The sequence below is a fragment of the Delphinapterus leucas genome, chromosome 1 (genome assembly GCF_059928025.1).
Source record: "Delphinapterus leucas isolate spDelLeu-1000000601 "Yukka" chromosome 1, BTC_Dleu_Yukka2, whole genome shotgun sequence".
NCBI lineage: Eukaryota > Metazoa > Chordata > Mammalia > Artiodactyla > Monodontidae > Delphinapterus > Delphinapterus leucas.
In genome coordinates this window covers 76,767,398-76,790,313 of record NC_143129.1, presented here as the reverse complement: position 1 = coordinate 76,790,313, position 22,916 = coordinate 76,767,398, and the positions used below count along the sequence as shown (strand labels likewise).

The 22,916-nt window shown below is 41.5% G+C and overlaps 1 protein-coding gene across 1 annotated transcript in view; it reads right to left on the bottom strand.

The window, feature by feature from the left end:
• ARHGEF11 (Rho guanine nucleotide exchange factor 11) overlaps window positions 1-22,916 on the bottom strand; it is a 147,819-nt gene that overhangs the window by 117,510 nt on the left and 7,393 nt on the right. The window lies entirely within an intron of this gene.

Genomic DNA, 22,916 nt, shown 5'->3' with positions numbered 1-22,916 from the left:
CAACTGGACCCCCCCCCCACTCCCGTCCTAGTCCCTGGGCGATCGCTGATCTGCTTTTTTCCCTAAAGATTAGTTTGCATTTTCTAGAAGTTTATATAAATGAAATCATAGAGTATGTGTTCCTTTAGATATGGCTTTTACTCAGCACAATTATTTTCAGATTCATCTATGTTGTTGAATATATCAATTTATTGCTATATGGCATTTTTTGAATTTCAATTTTTGATTGCTTATTGTAAGTTCATAGAAACACAGTTATTTTTGTGTATTGATCCTATATCCTGCAATCTTACTTATTAGGTCTAGTAGATACTTTGTAGGTTTTATCAGATTTTCTATGTAGATGATCATGTTGTCAGAATAAGGACAATTTTACTCCTTCCTTTCCTATATGCATTCCTTTTATTTCTTTTTCATGTCTTACTGTGCTAGCTAAACCCTCCAGTGTGATGTTGACCTCACTAGTAAGAGCAGGCATCCCTGTCTTGTTTCTTATTTATTTATTTATGGCTGTGTTGGGTCTTCGTTGCTGCGCGCGGGCTTTCTCTAGTCGTGGTGAACAGGGGCTGCTCTTCGTTGCGGTGTACGGGCTTCTCATTGCTGTGGCTTCTCTTGTTGCGGAGCATGGGCTCTAGGCGCACAGGCTTCAGTAGTTGTGGCACTCAGGCTTCAGTAGTTGTGGCTCGCGGACTCTAGAGTGCAGGCTCAGTAGTTGTGGTGCACGGACTTAGTTGCTCTGCGGCATGTGGGATCTTCCTGGACCAGGGATTGAACCTGTGTCCCCTGCATTGGCAGGCAGATTCTTAACCACTGCACCACCAGGAAAGCCCCCTGTCTTGTTTCTGATCTTAGGAGGAAAGCATTGTTTTTTTCACCATTATATATGATGTTATCTGTAGGTTTTTCATAGATGCTCTGCTATCAGGTTGTGGACGTTCCCTTGTATTCCTAGTGTAGCACCGCTGGTGTAGTAGTATCATGCAATATTCCCTTGTATTCCTAGCGTGCTGAGAGTTTTTATCAAGAATACATGTTCGGGCTTCCCTGGTGACGCAGTGGTTGAGAGTCCGCCTGCTGATGCAGGAAACACGGGTTCGTGCCCCGGTCCGGGAAGATCCCACATGCCGCCGAGCGGCTGGGCCCGTGAGCCATGGCCGCTGAGCCTGCGCGTCCGGAGCCTGTGCTCCGCAACGGGAGAGGCCCCAACAGTGAGAGGCCCGCATACCGCAAAAAAAAAAAAAAAAAAGAATACATGTTGTATTATATCAAATTCTTTTTCTGCATTGACTGAGATGATCATATGGTTTTTCTTCTGTATTCTGTTGATATGGTGAGTTTTCAGTGTTGAACCAACCTTGAATTTCTGGGATAGACTCCACCTGGTTATGATTTTATATATTGTTTGATTTGATTTGCTAAAATTTTAAGAATTATTACATCTATATTCATGAAAGATATTAGACTGTAGCTTTATTTCCTTGTAATGTTTTGTCTGGTTTTGAGTAATGATGACTTCATGGAATAAACTGGGAAGAGTTTCCCTTCTCTTCAATTTTCTGGAACAGTTTATGTGGAAGTGACATTATTTCTTCTTTAAACGTTTCATAGAATACCCCAATGAAGCCATTTGGGCCTGGAATTTTCTTTGTGGGAATGTTTTAAGTTACAACTTCAGTCTTTTGAATACGTATAAGGCCATCTGGATTGTCTATTTTTTTTGACTGAGCTTTAATAGACTCAGTTTTGTAAAGAACTTATTCATTTCATCTAAGTTTTTGAATATATGGGCATAAAGTTGTTAATAATATTCCTATATTATCTTTTTAAGATGTATAAAATCTGTAGTGATGTCTGCTTTCTTTTCTTTTTTTTTTTTTTTTTGCAGTACTTGGGCCTCTCGCTGTTGTGGCCTCTCCCGTTGCGGAGCACAGGCTCCGGACGTGCAGGCTCTGCGGCCATGGCTCACGGGCCCAGCCGCTCCGTGGCATGTGGGATCCTCCGGGACCGGGTCACGAACCCGCGTCCCCTGCATAGGCAGGCGGACTCTCAACCACTGTGCCACCAGGGAAGCCCGTGATGTCTACTTTCTTATTCCTGATATTTGTAACTTCTTTTTCCCAGCCAATCTGAGTACAGGTGTATAAATTTTATTAGTCTTCTCAAATAACCAGCTTTTCGGTTTCATTGATTTTTTTCCCTATTGTTTTATTGATTTCTGCTCTGATCTTTATTGTTTCCTTTCTTCTGCTTACTTTGGATTTCATTTGCTCTTCTTTTTCTAGTTTCTTACAGTTGAAGTTGAGATCATTGATTTGAGATCTCTCACAGAACCTGACTATACTGGTACCCTGAGTTTGGATTTCTTGCCTCTGGAATTGTTAGAAATAAATTTTTGTTGTTGGGCTTCCCTGTTGGCGCAGTGGTTGAGAATCTGCCTGCCAATGCAGGGGACACGGGTTCGAGCCCCGGTCTGGAAAGATCCCACATGCTGCGGAGCAACTAGGCCCGTGAGCCACAACTACTGAGCCTTCGCGCCTGGAGCCTGTGCTCCACAAGAGAGGCCGCGATAGTGAGAGGCCCGCGCACCGCGATGAAGAGTGGCCCCCGCTTGCTGCAACTAGAGAAAACCCTTGCAAAGAAACAAAGACCCAACACAGCCAAAAATAAATAAATAAATAAATAAATAATAAAACTAAAGGAATTCCTTAAAGAATTTTTTTGTTGTTGTTGTTTAAGCTAGTCTATGGTAATTTTTATAGCAGCCCAAATTGACTAAGACAGTTTCATTGACTTTTTCAAATTCTCTGTTTTATTTATCGCCACTCTTTTGTTTTTTCTTTCCTTTTGCTAGCTTTGTGTTTAGTTTGCTCTTTGTTTTCTAGTTCCTTACGATGTACAGGTGTATATTTATGATTTCTTTTTATCTCTCTTACTGGCTTATTAACTATAACTTTTTGTTGTGCTATTATAGTATAATTCTTAATTTTTATCATTGACTAACTTCAAATGATATTATACCACCTCACATATAGTAATCTCCCAGGTTTTATGCTATTGTTAGCATACATACACTTTACTTCTACATGTGTTGTAAATCCTGTAATATGTTGTAAAACAGTGAATTGTCTTTTAAACTTATTTAAATAATAAAAATGGAAGTTTTTGTATTTATCTACATAGTGACAATTTCTGGTGCTCTTCATTCCTTTGTGTAAATTGAAATTTTATCTGGTATCATTCCTTCTGTCTGAAACACTTCCTTTAACATTTCTTGTTGCTGGTGTAGGTGATGTGCTTGGTGTAATTATTTTCTACTTTCTTGTGCTTGGGGTTCATTGAGCTTCTTAGATATGTGGGTTATGGTTTTAGTTAACTTTGGAAATCTATTGATTAATTATTTCTTCAGATATTTTTGTCTGTTCCCCATCTCTTTCTTCTCCTTTGGAGACTGTATATTAGGCCACTGAGATGTCTCACAGCTCACTGATACTCTGTCTTTTTTCTTTTCATGTTTCATTTTGGATGGTTTCTAGTGCTATTCTACAAATTCATTAATCTTTCTTTCTGCTATGTCTAATTTACTGTTAATCATATACAGTGTATTTTTCATCTCAAACATTGTAGTTTTTTTTGCAAGAAGTTCAGTTACATTCTTTTTAAAATTCCTCATATACCTACACTTAATATGCCCAGTCTTTCTTCTAGCTTCTTGAAATATGAGATGCAGTCATAATAACTATTTTTGTGTGTTAATTCTATCATATGCATCATTTCCGGGTCAGGTTCAGTTGATTGATATTTTTCCTCATTATGGGCCTTAATGTCCTACTTCTTTGCATGCCTGGTAATTTTTAATTGGGTGCTGGATATTTTTGTATTCCTATATATATATTCTTAAATTTTGTTATAGAACACATTTAAGCTTCTTGGAAGCAGTTTAACCCTTTCAGGTCTTGCATTTAAGCTTTGTTAGGTGGAACAAGGACAGTATTTAGTCTAAAGTTGATTCCCTCCCCCTATCCACAGCTACTGAGGTTAGGTCTTCTGTGTACTCTGTACGACGGCCTAGGAACTATGAGATCTTTCACTCTGGCTGGTAGGAACAGGCACCTTTCCTGGCCTTGTGTGAGTTTCAAGGATTCCTCTTTCTAATCCTTTCAAGTAGTTCTGTCTTCAATCTAGGATATTATCCTCCCACACATGCACTGATCTAAACTCAGCTGAATACTTAGGGGGGGCCCAGTGCAGCTCTCTGGAGTCCTCTCTTTGTGCAGCATTCTCCTTCTGATATTCTGGCCTCTGGCCTCTAGCCACCTTGCCCTCCAGGACTCTCAGCTTTGTCTCCTCAGCTCTGGGGCACTACTGCACTCCACCTGGGCTCCCCCTCCCTGTGCATTGGCCTGGAAACTTTGTCCGGGAAGTAAGCTGGAGCAACTAACTAAAGGACTCACCTCATTTGTTTCCCATTTCCCAGGAATCACTATCCTGCATTGCCTGGTCGCCAGTGTCTTGAGAACTGTTGTTTTGTATATTTTGTCTATTTTTTTAGTTGTTTCAGTTGAAACAATGGAATTCAGTCCCTATTATACTTTCTTAGCCAGATGCGGAAATTCTGGCTTGCCTTTTATTTTCAAACTTAAACCCCGACTCTATACTTAGAATTTGAAAAATTTTCTCATTGGTGGAATTAAATTTTAAAGGAAGGCTTGTCATGCTACCATTTTTTTTTTTTTTTTGGCAGTACGCGGGCCTCTCACTGTTGTGGCCTCTCCCGTTGCGGAGCACAGGCTCCGGACGCGCAGGCTCAGTGGCCATGGCTCACGGGCCCAGCCGTTCTGTGGCATGTGGGATCTTCCTGCACCGGGGCATGAACCCATGTCACCTGCATCGGCAGGCGGACTCTCAACCACTGCGCCACCAGGGAAGCCCCATGCTACCATTTTAGAAGGGAGGATTTTCAGCCTGTTATGGGCTCTTGAGCCAACTCTCTGGCTTTGAATTTTGGATCCTCCAAGATTCAAGATTCAGGCTGTGTGGCCTAGGGAATGTTAATTAATTTATTTATGGCTTATTATACACATTTTAAAATGTGTATAATAATAATACCTTCCTTATAAGGTTGTTATGAGATTTAAATGAGTTAATACTGCAAAGCACTCTGCATTGCCTAACACGTAGCAGGTGATTATCACATGTTAGCTAGTCATATGTATGAAGAGTGCAATCAGATGAGCTTGGCTAGTGTGGGCTATAGATTGGTGGGAAGTCATGAGAAGTGAGGTTGGTGAGGTGGATGGGTGCAGCGGAAGAAGGCTGCAAGATTGGGCTATTGGGTTTAGGTGAGATAGAATAGACCTATAAGCACATGAAAAAATGTACAACTCCTAGTAAGGGGTATAAATTAAAATAAGATTATGGGAATTCCCTGGCAGTCCAGTGGTTAGGACTCCGTGCTTCTACTGCAGGGGGCACGGGTTCAATCCCTGGTCGGGGAAATAAGATCCCACATGCCATGATGAGGCCACCCCCCAAAACCAAACAAACAAAACAAAACACAAATAAAATAAGTCTGTTTACCTATAAATATCAAATTGGCAAAGCATTAGAAAGATGAAATTATCTATTGTGGGCAGGAAGGATTCCATGAAATAAAAACTCATATTGAGTGAGTGAAGTAAAAATTAATTTTAACTTTTTGGGGGACAATTTGGTAGAATGAATAAAAAGCCTTAAAGTGGACATATCTTTTTTCCTCAAAGTTATTGAGGTATAATTTACATATAACCCTGTGTACAATGTGATGATTTGATACACGTATATAGAGTGAAATGTTTACCACAACAAGGTCAGTTAATACACCTTTACCTCACATAATTACCATTTCGTTGTTGTTGTGGTTATGGTGAGAACATAAAAGTTCTACTATTGTAGCATTGTCAAGTATACAATACACTATTGTTAACTATATCACCATGCTATACATTAGATCCTTGGAACTTATTTATCTTATATCTGAAAGTTTGTACCCTTTGATCAACATCTACCCATTTCCCCCACCCCCCAGCCCCTGGTAACCACCATTCTACTCTCTGTGTCTATGAGTTCAGTGTTTTTAGATTCCATATGTAAGTGGAATCATACAGTTTTTGTCTTTCTCTGTCTGACTTATTTCACTTAACATAATGCCCTCAAGTTTCATCCATGTTGTCGCAAATGGCAGGATTTCCCTCTTTTTAATGACTGAATAATATTCCATTGTATTGCTCATATCTTTTGATCCAGTAATTCCTCAAGGATGTTCATGGCAGCAGCATTGTTTATAGCAAGGAACAGTTGGAAAAATGCCTGACGATATGAAACAATTAATTGAGTTACAGCCCAGCTATATCCTGGAATAGTATTAGGTATCCTAACTGTGTAAAACAAAACAAGAAACAGAAAAATATTTCTACACACACACACACACACACGACTGTTAGGCAACACTCCAAAATATTAATAATATTATTTCTGGGAGATGGAATGACAGGTTATCTTTCTGTCACCCAATTCCAAAGTGGGAAGTGGGAGTGGTTGGGTTCTACACACCAAGTAATTATCTGACACCAGCTGAGTGTCCCATAATTCATTTCAATTCTGATACTATCTATCTGGAGATAGCATCAGATTCCACAGGTTAAGGGCTCAGTCCCACAAGACTGCCCTCCACTTTAGATGCAAATTGCAAGTCCAGGTTGTCACCTGTGCTTCTGATCAACTGGCTATAAGTCAGAGGTTCCCGTGACCCCCTCCTTGGGTTCTACTAACCTGCTAGAGCAACTCACAGAACTCAGGAAAACAAGTTACTTACTAGGTAACAGCCAGATGGAGGAGATGTAGAGGGCAAGGTGTGTGGGAAGGACCTTGGAGCTTCCATGCTCTCTGAATGCCACTCTCCCCACACCTCCATGTGTTCACAAACCCAGAAGCTCTTTAAACCCTGTCTTTTCAGGGTTTTATGGAGGCTTTATTACATAGGCATGATTGATTAAGTCATTGGCCATTGATGCTTGAACTCAATCTCCAGCCCCTCTCCTCTCCCTGGAGGTAGTGGGAGCTAAATGGGGAGACTGAAAGTTCCAACCCTCTAGTCACATGGTTGGGTCCACTGGCAACCAGCAGCCATCCTTAAGTGTGGTCCAAAAGTCACTTCATTAACATAACAAAATACATATTTGTTGCTCTCATCGCTTAGGAAATTCCAAGGGTTTTAGGAGCTCTGTTCCAGAAACCGGACAAAGACCAAATATATGTCATTATAAATCAGAATATCACACAGGTGATTTATATCTTCTTCTTTATACTTCTCTGTTTTTTCCAAATTTTCAGCAATAGCCTGTAGTAATTTAATAATTTAAAAATCTAATATATTTAAAAAATGATTTTATTTTAATATAAGACAGCAGGGAGCCAGCAAGATTATCTGGTGGAGAAGGAAAAGGGTAAATACAGTATTTAATTCTAGCAGCAGTATGGAAAGTGGGATGGTTAAGACACAGATATTCTGATGACCACTTCTTTATATACTTGAGTGAGTTTCACTGGAAGCTTTTGGGGAGTCCTGCACAAGGACCTGCACACATAATGACCCTTCCTGCCTGCATTTTGAGAGGGACGTCACAAGGAGCTGCTGCTGCCTGCAGCTCTCTGCTGGCAGGATGGGCTCCCTGCTTGGTGGTTTCTGAGAAGCGCGCATGGCAGCTTCAGGGAGAGCCCAGCATGGCTGCCAAACTATTCTGATGCCTCACTGATCCTCACAGCTGGTAAGCACATAGCAGTCAAACTGGAGAGATTCTCCACCAAGATTGCAAAGACTCCAAGAGGGGGAAAGACCTGGCCTTTTCTGAAAAGTGGGTTAACATGAAGGATAGAAGTGAGAGGCTGGAGGGGTGTGTCATGAGATAGGCTGAAGGCTGAAGCTGGAAATGGGAGTCCCAGAATGAATGTGTGGGGCAGGCAAAAATTCAGTTCTGAGATGAATGAAGATGGAGGAGCAGAAATTAACTGGAGTAAAATGGGCATTGGATGAAGGGGGCAACTTTAATCAAATAAGAGGTAGTACTGGGAGAAGCCCTTGGAAGCATCGAACTTTCCTTATGGTGTTAACAAATCTTCAAGGTGGTGGTGCCTAAATAAATAAAACAAATACCCCTCTCCCCCAATAAAAAGGGAATTCCCTGGCGGTCCAGTGGTTAGGGCTCCGCGCTTCTACTGCAGGGGGCACGGGTTTGATCCCTGATCAGGGAACTGGGACCCCGCATGCTTAGCTCTATAGAAAGGAGTCAGCAAAGAACCAGTTATCTGAGCAGAGGTGAGTGAGTGAGGGATATGGAGGCTATGGGTACAAAGATGGACTGTTAATAAAGAGAGCCACTTATGTGCTAAGCAGATGGACCAAGCTAGGTAAGCCAGGTTAGCACAGACAGCAAGGAGCACCCAGGTCGAGTCCATGGAGTTTAGGTAGTAGAGCTCAGCCCACGAGCCAGGGAAGCACCTGGTTATGGCTGAGGAGTGCAGAAAAGCTGAGCATGGATATGCGGGAATCCCAGCAGAGTGCGGACAGCAAAGGCAGGGAGTACTGTACTGGGAGGTGGGGAGCCACCTCTAGGCTGTCATCTTCTAGACAGGGGTTCACAGAGTTTTAGAGCTGTGAAATTTCTTGGAGATGACTCAATTTAATCCCTCCCCCTTTTTTTCCTAGAAGAGAAAATGGAAGCCCAAAGAGATGATCATGTCTTCCATCCTCTTTGAGACTCTTATCGTCTAACTACACGACTATCTACTCCTATTTGTTATATAGGGAATTGACATATAAGGAACTGGTCATATCTAAGATTCTGGAATCTTGCTCATAGTCTTTCTGTAACTTGTGGATGCTACCATCATCTTGCACAGTTCCAGGGTCAAAATAAATGACTGTCCAATGTTCAAGCTCTTTACCTTCTAATGTTCAACTCCTTTTACTTTTGCTCTATACCATCCACTTACTCTTATGGCCATATCATGGGCCTTATTATCACCTGATTTCTTTACTTTGAGTTCAATATCCTTGGCTACAACTTCCTACCCTACCCGTCCTCTAATTTCTCTAGTTAATCGGCCTAGATCTATGACCTATCACTTCAATAACTCACTTATCGACGCTCTCAAATGCATCGCTCTCTTGTAAACTTTAACCCAAGAGCAGCACATCTGTCCCCCTTTTCTGACCCTACGTCTGTTCTGCTGAGGACTGTGGGGAGTCGCCCAACCATGGAATTTAACACTAGTACAAATTCATGGTCTTTTACCATGAATTCCTGTGATCCTGTGTATTTCTGAGTGGTATCAACTCCTCCCCTCTTCTCCATAGCAACTCTTGTAAATCTCCCCACTTGCCTCAAGTGTTCCCCACCATATCCCTTCTCACTCTTGTTTTATGAGGGGGGAAAAAAAGATGGTTGATTTCTGGTTTCCAGTCTGGCACGTAAGGAGCTTAGAGTTAACATTCCATCTTAAATTTTAAAAAAGTAAAATCTGAACAAAATGCAAAATCAACAATTCTTAGATTTACCAAATAAGTGAAGTCACAGGGCAAACTGCTGCTCTCCCAAGTTGGAGAAATAGATACACAGATACAGAGACTCACATCTGACCAGAGCAGAAACCCATGAGCAGAAACTTCCATTGGAACCAGAGCTGGGGTAGGAAAACCTGACCTGTAATTGACAAATTGCTTGAGGCTCAGTGTGGACAAGTCTGAAAGTTAAAAACTGCAGGGTGACCCAGTCATGGGTGGGTGGGAGGCACCCATTTCTGTGAGTTTTGCCTCTAGGAGCCCTATCAGGACTTCACAGTGAGTAATGGAGAAAAATCCCTTTGTGTTCTGGCAGAGGGTTGGGGGTTGGTGGGTGGGGGGGAGGAGAAATACATTAGAGTAGTCTGTCCGTCTTAATAAGGTGTGCCCTCAGGAGAAACTACTTTACCGGGGCTTAAACTGCTGGGGTTTTATCAGAGCCTAACCTATCTGGGGGAAGGGAAAATATCCAACTCCAGCCCCCTTTAGGGGAGGGAAAACTTGAGAAGCCCTGGTGAAGTTCACAGTCCAGGGGCACAGGCTCACTAAAAGACGGAGACCAAATCATAGATCTATAGAAAAACTCCCCTCCCACCAGACCTTACCACTACATTACTAAAGGCCTGTTTACCTCAGTTCCTTTTACCCAGGGCATCATGTCTACCTTTCAACAAAAAATTACAAGGCATACTAAAAGGCAAAAAACACAGTTTGAAGAGACCGAATAAGCATGAGAACCAGAGTCAGATATGGCAGGAATGTTGGAATTATCAAACCAGGTATTTGAAAACAAGTTATGGTTAAGATGCTCAGGGCTTTAATGGAAAAAGTAGAAAACATGAAAGAACAGATGGATAATGTAAGCTGTAAGATGGAAATTCTAAGAAAGAATCAAAAAAGAAATGCTAAAGATCAAAAACACTGTAACAGAAATGAAGAAGGCCTTTGATGGGCTCATTAGTAGATTGGACACAGCTGAGGAAAGAACCTCCAAGCTTGAGGATACAACAATAGAAAAGCAAAAATAAAGAAGACTGAAAAAGATGGAACAGAATGTCCAAGAGCTGTGGGAAAAAATACAAATACGTAACATGCATGTAATGGGAGTATTAGAAAGAGAAGAAAGAAAGGAACAGAAGCAATGTTTGAAGTAATAATGACTGAGAATTTCTCCAAATTTATGTCAGACACTAAACCACAGATCTAGGAAGCTCAGAGAACACCAAACAGGAAAAATGCCAAAAAAGACTATACCTAGGCATATAATATTAAACTTCATAAAATCAAAGATAAAGAAAAAATCTTGAAAGAAGCTGAAGCTGGGATTGGGGTGGTGGAGAACACCTTACCTATAGAGGAGCAAAGATAAGGATGACATCTAACTTTTCCTCAGAAACCATGCAAGCAAGAAGAGAGTGGAGTAAAATATTTAAAGTGTTAAGAGAAAAAACCCACCGCCTAGAATTCTATACACTGTAAAATATCCTTTAAAAATGAAGGAGAAAAAAAAATGAAGGAGAAATAAAGACTTTTTCAGACAAGCAAAAATTGAGGAAATTTTTTTCACTAGACCTGCCTTAGAAGAAATGTTTTAAAAAGTTCATCAGAGAGAAGGAAAATAATATAGGTCAGAAACCTTAATCTACATAAAGAAAGAAGAGCACTGGAGAATGAATAAGCAAAGGTAAAATAAAACCTTTTATTTTTCTTATCTTAATTGATCTAAAAAGTAGCATTTTGTTCAAAATAATAATAATAGCAACAATATATTTGATTATGTATTCATGTATATATATACACACACACAAATATGTATATATGTGCTTATGTATAAGTGAGATGAATGACAGCAGTGATACAAGGGACAAGAGAGAGGAATTAGGAATATCTTATGATTATGAGGTATTGCACTACCTGTGAAGCAGTTTTTTGTTTGTTTGTTTATTTATTTATGTATTTATTTATGGCCGCACTATGCGGCATGTGGGATCTTAGTTCCACAACCAGGGATCGAACTCATGCCTCCGGCTGTGGAAGCGTGGAGTCTTAATCACTGGACCGCCAGAAAGTGGACTTGAATTAGTTGTAAGTATTATATTATAAACTCTAGGGCAGCCATTAAGAAAAGTAAAAAAGAGAAATACAACTGATATGCTAAGAGAAGAGAGAAAATGGACTGATATAAAATGTTTAATTGAAACCACAAAAGGCAGAAAAAGTGTGGAAGACAAAAATAGGAACAAAGAACAAGGGCAACAAATAGAAAATATGGTAGCTATTAATCCAACTATATTAATAATCACTTTAAATGTCAACGACCTAAATACACTAATTAAAAGACAAAGATTGTCAGAGTGGATCAAAAAACAAGACCCGGGCTTCCCTGGTGGCACAGTGGTTGGGGGTCCGCCTGCCGATGCAGGGGATGCGGGTTTGTGCCCCGGTCCGGGAGGATCCAACGTGCCTCGGAGCGGCTGGGCCCGTGGGCCATGGCCGCTGGGCCTGCGCGTCCGGAGCCTGTGCTCCGCAACGGGAGGGGCCGCGGCTGTGAGAGGCCCGCGTACCGCAAAAAACAAAAAAAACAAAAAAACAAAAAAACAAGACCCAACTATGTGTTATATAAAAGAAACCCGCTTTTTTTTTTTTTTTTTCTGCACTATGCATCTTGCAGGATCTTAGTTCCCTGACCAGGGATCGAACATGGGCCATAGCAGTGAAAGCACTGAATCCTAACCACTACACCACCAGGGAACTCCCAAGAAACCCACTTTAAATATAAAGAAATATATAAGTTAAAAGTAAATGAAAAAGATTCACCTATTTTCCTGTTGTATATGTCTCCTTTGTTGACAATAAATTATTTTTTATTAAAAAAATTAATGGTTGGAGAAAGATATACCATGTTAATACTAGTCAAAAGAAAGTAGAAGTGGCTATATTAATTTCAGACAAAGCCAACTTCAGAGCAAGGAAAGTTGTCAGGGCTAAAGGGGGTCATTACAAAGTGATAAAGGGGTCAATATTCCAAGAAGCCATAACGATCTTTATATGTATGTACGCATCTAACAACATAAAGCAAAAAATACATCAGGCAAAAACTAATAGAACTGCAAAGAGAAATATATGAATCCACTATTATAGTTGAAGACTTTAACTCCCCTCTATCAGAAATGCCCAGATCCAGCAGGCAGAAAATCAGTAAGGACATAGTTTAACTCAACACCATCATCAATCAACTGGATATAATTGACACCTGTAGACTACTCCACCCAACAATAGCAGATTATATCTTCTTCTCTAGCTCACATGGAACATCCATTAAGGTAGACCACATTCTGGGCCATAAGACCCACCTTAACAAGTTGAAAAGAGTAGAAATCATACAGTATCTGCTCTCATATCCCCATGGGATTAAACTAGAAATCAATAACAAAAAGATAGCTGGAAAATCCCAAAATACTTGGAAATTTAACAACATACTTCTAAATAACACATAGGTCAAAGGAGAAATCTCAAGGTAAATTAAAAAATATTCTGGGGACTTCCCAGGCGCTCCAGTGGGTAAGACTCTGTACTCCCAATGCAGGGGGCCTGGGTTCGATCCCTGGTTGGGGAACTAGATCCTGCATGCATGCCGCAACTAGGAGTTCAAGTGCTGCAACTAAAAAGATCCCACATGCCAAGACGAAGATCCTGCACGCTGCAACTAAGACCCGGCACAGCCAAAATAAATAAATAAATATTTAAAAAACATATTCTGAACTAAATAAAAATACAGTTTATCAAAATTTGTGGGATGAAGTGAAAGCAGTGCTTAAAGAAAAATTTATAGCGTTGAATACATTTATTAGAAAAGACAAAAGATCTAAAATCAATAATCTAATCTTCCACCTTAGGAAACTAGAAAAAGAAGAGCAAATTAAATTCAAAATAAGAAGGAAAGAAATAAAAATTAGAGCAGAAATCAAAGAAATTAAAAACAAGAAATCAATAGAGAAAATCAATGAAATGAAAATCTGTTTCTTTGAAATGACCAATAAAATTGACAAGCCTCTAGTAAGGCTAACTAAGAAAAAAAGCGAGATGTGGGCTTCCCTGGTGGCGCAGTGGTTGAGAGTCTGCCTGCAGATGCAGGGGACAGGGGTTTGTGCCCTGATCCGGGAAGATCCCACGTGCCACGGAGCGGCTGGGCCCGTGAGATATGGCCGCTGAGCCTGCGTGTCCGGAGCCTGTGCTCCGCAACGGGAGAGGCCACAACAGTGCGAGGCCCGCGTACCGCAAAAAAAAAAAAAAAAAAAAAAAAAAGCGAGATGACACACATTACTAATATCAGAAATGAAAGAGGGGACATCACCTCAGAACTCATGGACATTAAAAGGATAATAAAGGAGTATTATGAATGGCTCTATGCCAACAAATTTGATAACCTAGATGAAATATACAAGTTCCTTGAAAGGTACAATCTGTCAAAACTCACACAAGAAGAAATATACAATCTGAATAGTCCTATATCTTTTAAAAAATATTGAACCTTATAGGGTTTTGGTAATAATTTAATGGTTTATAACTTTAAAGTTATTAGAATATTAGCTGGCATATAGTAAGCACTCAACAAATGTTAGTTATTGTTATACTATTAGTATAAGCTCATGAACGTAGGGTCTGTATGTATCATGTTCATTGTCCAGTGGTGTGCTGGAGCCAGCTTGTACCAATTGTGCCCATTTCTTTCCAGTTCCACATTCAGAGATATCACAGAGCTTGATATTGACTATGGTGGCAGTATTTACACCCTGGTAATTGGCTAATGCTTCAAATCAGGGATTTTTTCAGTTTGTTTTTGGAGAGCTGGTTTACTAGTATGCCATTATCTAGTCCAGTGCCTAGCACTTAGTACGCACTCAGTAAATATTTGTTGAATGAATAAACGTATGACCACAGTCCATATGTTTAACTATTTCATTAGGGTCTCTTCAGTCATACCTTTAACTGAATAAGGCTCAGTGTGGAATTTCTTATCATAGGAGACCCTTGCTGTGTGCATTACTGGGGTGTTACTTGGGTGGTACCTGGCTGCTCTCCGAAAGCAAACCTTGGCATTCTTTCCTTCCAGTTCTGGTTTCTTTGAGACATTTGACAAAGGGGAAGAGGAACAAGAGGCAGAAGACCATCAGAAGTGACTCATCCTGATGAGCTGGGCTGGTCAAGGGTCTCAGGAGTCAGCATCCAGTATCTGTGTGTGGAGCCTGCTGTAAGGCTGCTACAGCCTTGGGTTTTTCAGCCTTGAGATTTCTGTGAGGATGTCAGAGTGAGTGAGAGAAGGTCATGAGACTCAGTGTGTGTACTAGGCCAACAAGAAAATGATGTGTGGAACTGATGGTAGATGTTTGAGACCAGCTGCAGAAGAGCCCCGGATTATGTGAGGGCCATGAGAAGGTAGGGGTAGGGCGTGGAAAGGGAAGGTAGGAAGGAGGCAGGCTCTTGTTGAAGAGGATGCCTTTAGAAGGCTTTTGGGGGGAGGGTTCAGATGTGGGACCCTCCGTATTACAAGCAGGTATAAGATCATGTTTCAGTCTAATTGTCATTTTCCTTTTTTCAGTCTCCTTTCTTCTGTCAAATGATAGTAAAACTTGATCCTCCCCCAGTGAGTATGTATTGGGGGGATGTGGGTTTGGGGAAGGGAAGGTATGTGACATATTTGTCATTATAATTATTAGTAGTACTATAGGATGTTAGCTTCACCACAAAAATGACATTATTGCTTTACACCTTACAATAATAGCACATGCTTTTACAGTTTTTATTTGATCTTCCTACTTGATCCTGCGATGTAGTTATGGCAGATATTATTTACTTTAAAAACCTATTTAACTTTAATATAAATAATACAATCTTGTAGTTTAAAAATCTTAAGTATAAAATATTTGCAGTGAGAAATCTACTTTCACATCTGTCCTTTAGCCACGCATTTCCTTCTCCCCAATAGGTAAACTTTGTTATTAGTTCTGTTTATTTTTCCAGACGTTTAAATGAGTTGACCTAAAACAAATAGACTGCTAGATATCTGGCCAGCAAAGATGGGTTTATTCAGGTTCAGCAGAGAATTGTCACCTTGGCAAGCCATCTGCAAGTCCCGCCAACCGCAAGGGAAGGAGAACAATTTTTATAGAGAGGAAAAGGAAGTTGAGAGGGCTATTGTAAACAAAAACTCCATGGCTTTTCATTGGCTAAGTTATTTCCAGGAAAGAAGAGGGGTCTTTCTTCTTCCTATTGGGCTCTGCTGTTATCACAGGGAGTAAGAGCTCCCCCTTCTGGTCTCCCCACTCCATTTAATTGAGGTTTCTGTTTATCAATTTTTTACAAATGCCTAATCAAGTAAACATGAATATGTTTCCCCCTTTCTAGACAAATGATAACATCCCATGCATACTGCTATGTACCTACTTTTCCTCTTAAAACAAATCTTAGAGGCATTTCGACATCAGTACACAAGGGGCTTCTTTTTTCTTTTTGTCTGTGCACTGTGTTCCATTTTATGGATGCACTATAATTTGTTTAACACTGCGGGTGGACATTTTGGTTGCTCCCACTATTTTGCTTTTGAAACCATGCTGCATCGAAGTCCCTTGTAATTTTGCGCCTGTGCGAGTTTATCTGTACGGTCCCTGTTTCATAGATGGGCCAGCTGAGACTCAAGGTGATGCAATGACAAGTCCAAGGTCACAAATGATCACTGAAGCAAATTCTACGGCCCAGCCACTGTGAGAGTTTCCCACTACTACAACATGGAACCTGGGTTTTAGTTCAGCAGCCGTTGTTTCATGCTGCCATGGCCAGGTCCTGCCTAGGTGCTAGCCCTGTAGAGATGGGGAGGGACCTATTTGACCCTGCCTACGGGATAAAAAAGAGCCTCTGAGCAAAATCCTAAAGGATGAGCAGGAGTTAGCTTAAGCAGTGGACAAGACAGGGCCTTTCGGTCCACGGGACAAGCAGGCACCCAAAGCCCAGAGGTACAAGCAATTCAGTACCACCAGGATGTCAAGTGGGTGGTGGGAAGTGGCTGCAGAAGTATTTCTTGAGTGTTTGTGCAGGTGCAGCAGTGAGCTCCTGGATCCCATGCTATATTGAACTTGGACTTGGTTCTTTAGGTCTCAGCTCGAAGTCACTGGAATTTCTGCAGAAAGGTTAACTTTTGTGTTTTACTTTTAATAATATGAAAAACAAATGCGACGATCGTTTAGGATCAACTGGGTGGTGTTTTATAACCTAAATTTGCCAAATGACTTCAGTGTCTGCATTTGCCTTTGTCTTTGTGGTGAGTTGGCACCAGGTAGCGCTGCTTTAATTGTCTCAGCTAATGAGAAGAGAACAGAAGAGGACTCAATATGTAAATGAAACATTTGTGCCTCCGGGAGGCCAAATGTCTCCCGGCAGGCTGAGTGAACAAAGAGTTAGCAGAAGTTCCAACACAGAAAAGTGGTAGGAGAAGTGAGTCATTGCACGCCTGCCAAACTCCAGAGACCCTGCGCTGGAGGGATCAGCTCCACAGTCACATTTTGGGCAGCAATTAGTTTCAGCAAACATCATCTGTCACAATAAATTAATGTTATTATTTTTAAATGTATTGGTTTTTATAGTTTTGTTTCTATTTAATTGGTAAATTGCTATTGCTTTTATAGTTTTATGTACTGTAAGTATAAAGTTATATCTAGTTTTATGCCTATATCTATTTAAATGGCATTATAATACAGATAAATTACCAATGCTGGGGTTACAAAGGCCTTTTTTTCCTTTGAGGGGAGCTACCAAAGGGTTTTGAGTCTCATGATCAGACTGGCTTTTTAAACAGAACGTCCTGGCAGTATGGATTATGGATTGGAAAGGGACAAGCTTAGGCTCTCTAAGAGGCTGGTGGGGGCCTAAACTAGGTCAGTGTAGCATTGTCCAGAAAAGAATAGATTCGAGAAATGTGTAGGGGGTGAAACTGGTAGGATTTGGTGACTGACCAGGTGTAGGAAGTGAGGGAGAAAAAAGCTTGGCCTGACACTCTAGTTTCTACTTGGTTGTAATAGGCTAAATTGTGGTGTCATTAACTAAAGTTAGAAACTGAGAGAAAAGGGGAGTGAGGAGCAGCGCTGGATGATAAGACAAAGAATTCCATTTGGGACATGATACAGTTGAGCTGCCTATGGGACAATGAGGCAGAGATGCTCGGTGGGCAGCCGGACCAATAAGTCTGAAGCTTGAGTCAGAGGTCAGTGCCTGCTGTGTAGATGTTGTGGTAGTTAAGACAAGGAGACAAGATGAAACTAAAACCGTCTAGGAAGCATGTGTAGGATAAGCAGAGCAGTGGCCAGTGTTTTGCAGAACACTGGAGATGGGGGAGCAAAGGGAAGCCCAGAAAGGAGTTTGAAAAGGAGCAGTCTTAGGAATGGGAGAGTTGAGAGGGGATGGATCTTAGCAACTAATGGAACAAAGGGTTTTCAACAGTGTTGCATGCAGAGGAGAGGTTGAATAAGATAAGGACCAAAATGCGGTCACTGGACTTAGTAATATGGAAGTCACAGAAAAACATGGCACCAGGTCCCTTCCTAAGCCCCAACACAACCTTGGAATCCTTCTCAACTATGTGCTGCCTAATTGTGGCCCCAGACAGTTAACTGGAGTTGGCACAGGAGTTGACACCTGCCTGACCTTCCTTGTTTGGTACCGGTGGGAGGGGTTACATCATTGGGGAGACAATCAATTCCTAGGACTGGAAAAAAGGACCGGGGGCAGGGGAGGGAAGCCTCGAGCGGGAAGTGGAGTAGACCGAGAGGAAGGGAGTGGGATATAGGTAAGAGAAGATTTAGTACAGATGCTAAGAGCTGACCTGGGACCAGCAAAAGACTTGTGAGGACCCAGATGAGGGCAGCTACATGGTAGCACCTTGTCCTGCAGTTGTGGGATTTCCTCCATCAATCCATGGCAAGCTGGGGTAGGAAAAGTGAATGGGATTGATTATATAGGGATTGATACCCAGGATTTGCTGTTCCAAGTGACCCAGGACAACTTATTCTTGGGGACCTTGGAACCTTCAACTGAAAAACAGATGGGTTGGACGCATGATCTCTCTGGCTTCATTTCTAAGTTCCTGGCAATGGTCCACGGTAATCGTGCTGTTTGGGTCTCATTCCATTTGGATGCAAAACCTCTGGCCCAGAAACCAAACCTTACCCATTGCTTGCTTTCCTCAGGCTGAACTTCCCAGGTAATTACTGCTGTGTTCACTCAGTTTTCCCCTGGTGGGTTGCTCTGACTGGTCTGAGTCTCTGAATGGTTAAGGACAAAGCAATGAAAGAATTATAAACAGTATTAATTGTGATAGTATTAACATTTCAAATGGAATGAATAGCTCCCAGTCACGTGACCAGATACATTACTTTTATAGGTAATTATGATAAGTAATTAACACTAAATAAGTGATTCCTAACCTGGTGCCTGGAACATTTTCTTCTTCCCTTTCCTCAAAACCTTCTGAAAAGTTCTCCTTTTGACTAACCCTATTTCCTACCTTTATCCTTAACAGGCCATAATATGAATTTAAGCTATCTTTCAAATATTGTATTAGTGAGGTAGCCTTTGTTCCCAATTTTTTTTTTTTTTTTTTGTATGCGGGCCTCTCACTGTTGCGGCCTCTCCCGTTGTGGAGCACAGGCTCCGGACGCGCAGGCTCAGCGGCCATGGCTCACGGTCCCAGCCGCTCCGCGGCACGTGGGATCTTCCCGGACCGGGGCACGAACCCGTGTTCCCTGCATCGGCAGGCGGACTCTCAACCACTGCGCCACTAGGGAAGCCCTGTTCCCAATTTTAAAGCAGGAGAGTCCAAGTTATAAATGGCATACAAGCATAAAAATGTTCGGTTGCCCTCACCATTTATTTGAGACAAACCGAAGACGACAGTAATGACGTAACAGTTTACTCTTATTAATAAAGGTGGGGGAAGGTGGGGAGAGGTCATAGCTGCTGAGGGTCCAGGGGAGCTCATCCTTTTCAGTTGGCATCATAGGCCAGCACTTGAAGCAGGACTATGGAGCCAGGTGGCTTGGATTTGAGTCTGGCTCTGCCACTTGCCAGGAAAGTGACCTTGAACAGGTTGTTTTACCTCTCTACTCGGTGTCCTTATCTGTAAAATGGGATGATAATAGAGTCTACCTCCTAAAGCTGTTGTGGGTTTTGGATGAGCTGACGTATCTGAAGCACTTATGACACAGCTGGCTCATGGTAAGCGGTGTGTAAATGTGGCTGCTTGAAATATTATCATCTTTTTGGAGGACAGTTGAGCAATATGTATCTAAAGCCATTGAAATGTCATAATTTTTGACCCAGTTATCTCACTCCTGGGAACGAACCTCAAAGAATTAATTTAAGGAAAGAAAAAGATTGTAACTATGGACAAAAGTTTTGAAAACATTTTATTTACAAAACAAATAACAAGAAACAACCGAAAAAAACCCACCGAAAGGGTAATGGTAAAATATATGTTGTATAAACATGATGGAATAGTCTGCCCTAGTTAGTAAGGCAGACTACTAATAGTAGTAGTCTACTACTACTACCAGACTACTAATAGTCTGGTTAAGATGATCAACATTGATTACAGGGACTTCTCTGGTTGTCCAGTGGTTAAGAATCTTCCTCCTAATGCAGGGGATGCAGGTTCTATCCCTGGTCGGGAACTAAGATCCCACATGCCATGGGGCAACTAGGCTGGCGTGCCTTAGCTAGAGAGAAGCCTTCGTGACTCAACAAAGAGCCTGAGTACTGCAACTAAGACCCGACGCAGCTAAAAAAAACAAAAACAAACAAACAAACAAAAATTAATTACAAATACATAACGAAGTGTTTATGAAGTAATGTTTGATGAAACAAGAGATCACAGAATTGTGTATCTGTTTTGATAACTTTATAAACAATTGGCACATGTTGCTTGGCTTTCTGTGTTTGGTAATTAGAAAGGACTTCTTGAGATTTACTTTTAGGTATTTTATTTTATTTATCTTATTTTATCTTATTTTATTGGAAGCAAGTTTATTTAAAGAGACACATTCCATACGGATAACACAGTTCATCTCAGAAGGTAAGAGCGGCCTACTTTTAGGTATTTTCCCTGGTGGCGCAGTGGTTGTGAGTCTGCCTGCTGATGCAGGTGACGCGGGTTCGTGCCCTGGTCCGGGAAGATCCCACATGCCTCGGAGCAGCTGGGCCCGTGAGCCATGGCCGCTGAGCCTGTGTGTCCAGAGCCTGTGCTCCGCAACGGGAGAGGCCACAACAGTGAGAGGCCCGCGTATCGCAAAAAAAAAAAAAAAAAAAGTAGGTTGATTACTAAACAAAATTCACGTTTAAATTATGTGTTGCACATGTATGCAGAAACCTTGCCTCTCCAGTGCTCGGTACTCAGTCGTCTGCTGTGACTGCCGGAGCCCTGACCCGGGCACACCCCACCCTCCTCTCCCCGGCCAAGTCACCTATGTTCCATGCAAGGCACTGGCTCCTGCCATGCTGTCTGTGACCCTTCACAGATGAGAGTGTCTCAAGGGCACCTCAGAACCTGGCAACACAGTGTTTGGCACGTAGCTCTCACTTAAGAAATGCTTGTTGAATTATATATACGTGTGTGTGTGTTCATATGTGTGTGTATGTGTGTATAAAGCATATACGGTACTTGAATTTTTTCTCCCCTCTTGGTCAGAGTCTTCATTAGGGGGAAAAAGGGAGAGGATAGGGATTCTCCTCATTGCCAGCAATGATTCAGGGCAGCAAATACTTTGCTTCTGTTTTTGTTTTGAAATGTCCGAGGCCTCTTCCATATGCTAATCAAGTGTTCCAATGACAAAACACCTTCCATTTAACTATTGTGTGTTGCACCACCCTAAGAAAACCAGCCTTTATGGGGACACCATATTAATGCAAATCAGACAATTAGAGGACAGCACTAGACAATATGTAATCAAGCGACAAAATGTACACAAAAAGGAAAATGTTTGCTACTATGGTCATATTAAAAATTAAACAAGACTAATTTATAAAACAGAAATAGACTCACAGACATAGAGAATAAACTTATGGTTACCAAAGGGGAAAGGGGGCAGGGAGGGATAAATTAGGAGTTTGGGATTAACAGATATATACTACTATATATAAAATAGATAAACAACAAGGTCCTACTGTATAGCACAGGGAACTATATTCAATATCCTGTGATAAACCGTAATGGAAAAGAATATGAAAAATAATATATATATAGATAATATATAATAAATATAAATAAATAAAGAATATATATATATATATATAAAAAACTGAATCACCTGAAAGTGACACAACATTGTAAATCAACTATACTTCAATTAAAAATAAAAAGAGGGGCTTCCTTGGTGGTGCAGTGGTTCAGAATCCACCTGCCAATGCAGGGGACACAGGTTCGAGCCCTGGTCTGGGAAGATCCCACATGCCGCAGAGCAACTAAGCCCGCGAGCCACAACTACTGAGCCTGCACTCTAGAGCCCGCGAGCCACAACTATCGAAGCCCGCGCGCCTAGAGCCCGTGCTCCTCAACAAGAGAAGCCACCGCAGTGAGAAGCCCGCGCACCACAACGAAGAGTAGCCCCCGCTCACAGCAACTAGAGGAAGCCCGCGTGTAGCAACGAAGACCCAACGCAGCCAAACATAAATAAATAAAATAAATAAATTTATTGAAAAAGAAGAAAAAAATCACACAGGAATAACTTTTAACATTTCCCTCTCAGTAGATAATTTGCTCTTATTTCTAAGGAATTTTAAGGGCCTCTTGAAGTCTCAATCCATGTGATTATGGTGAGGTGGAAAGAACATTAACTGATAATTAGGAAATTTATGTTCTGAATTTGGCTCTTCTACATGTATGATTTTGAACAAGTCCCTTCTTCTCTCTGGGCCTGTAAAATTAGGAGGTTGAACTTGATGATCTCAAAGGTCCCTTATGGCTACTAATGTCTGGTTCATGAAGCCTGGGAGTTCTGACGCCCTAAAACTCTGCTGGAACCCAAGTGTGCTTCTGTCCCTGCCTTTGGTGCAACAGAGTCCAGGGCCTGGGAGCAGGGGTTGGTGAGCTGGATTTGCTGTGTCTTGCCCTGGTTCCCACCCCTCCTAGAAGAAGGCTGAGCATCTGCTCCATACTCTTCTCAGAGGACGCTGATGGCCCCAGCGGGCTAGAGGGTGTGATGTCCAGGGTTGATGGCTGCACCCGACTGTAGCAGAGGAACTGACAATCTGCTCTCTGTTTTCCCATTAGACCTGTGGA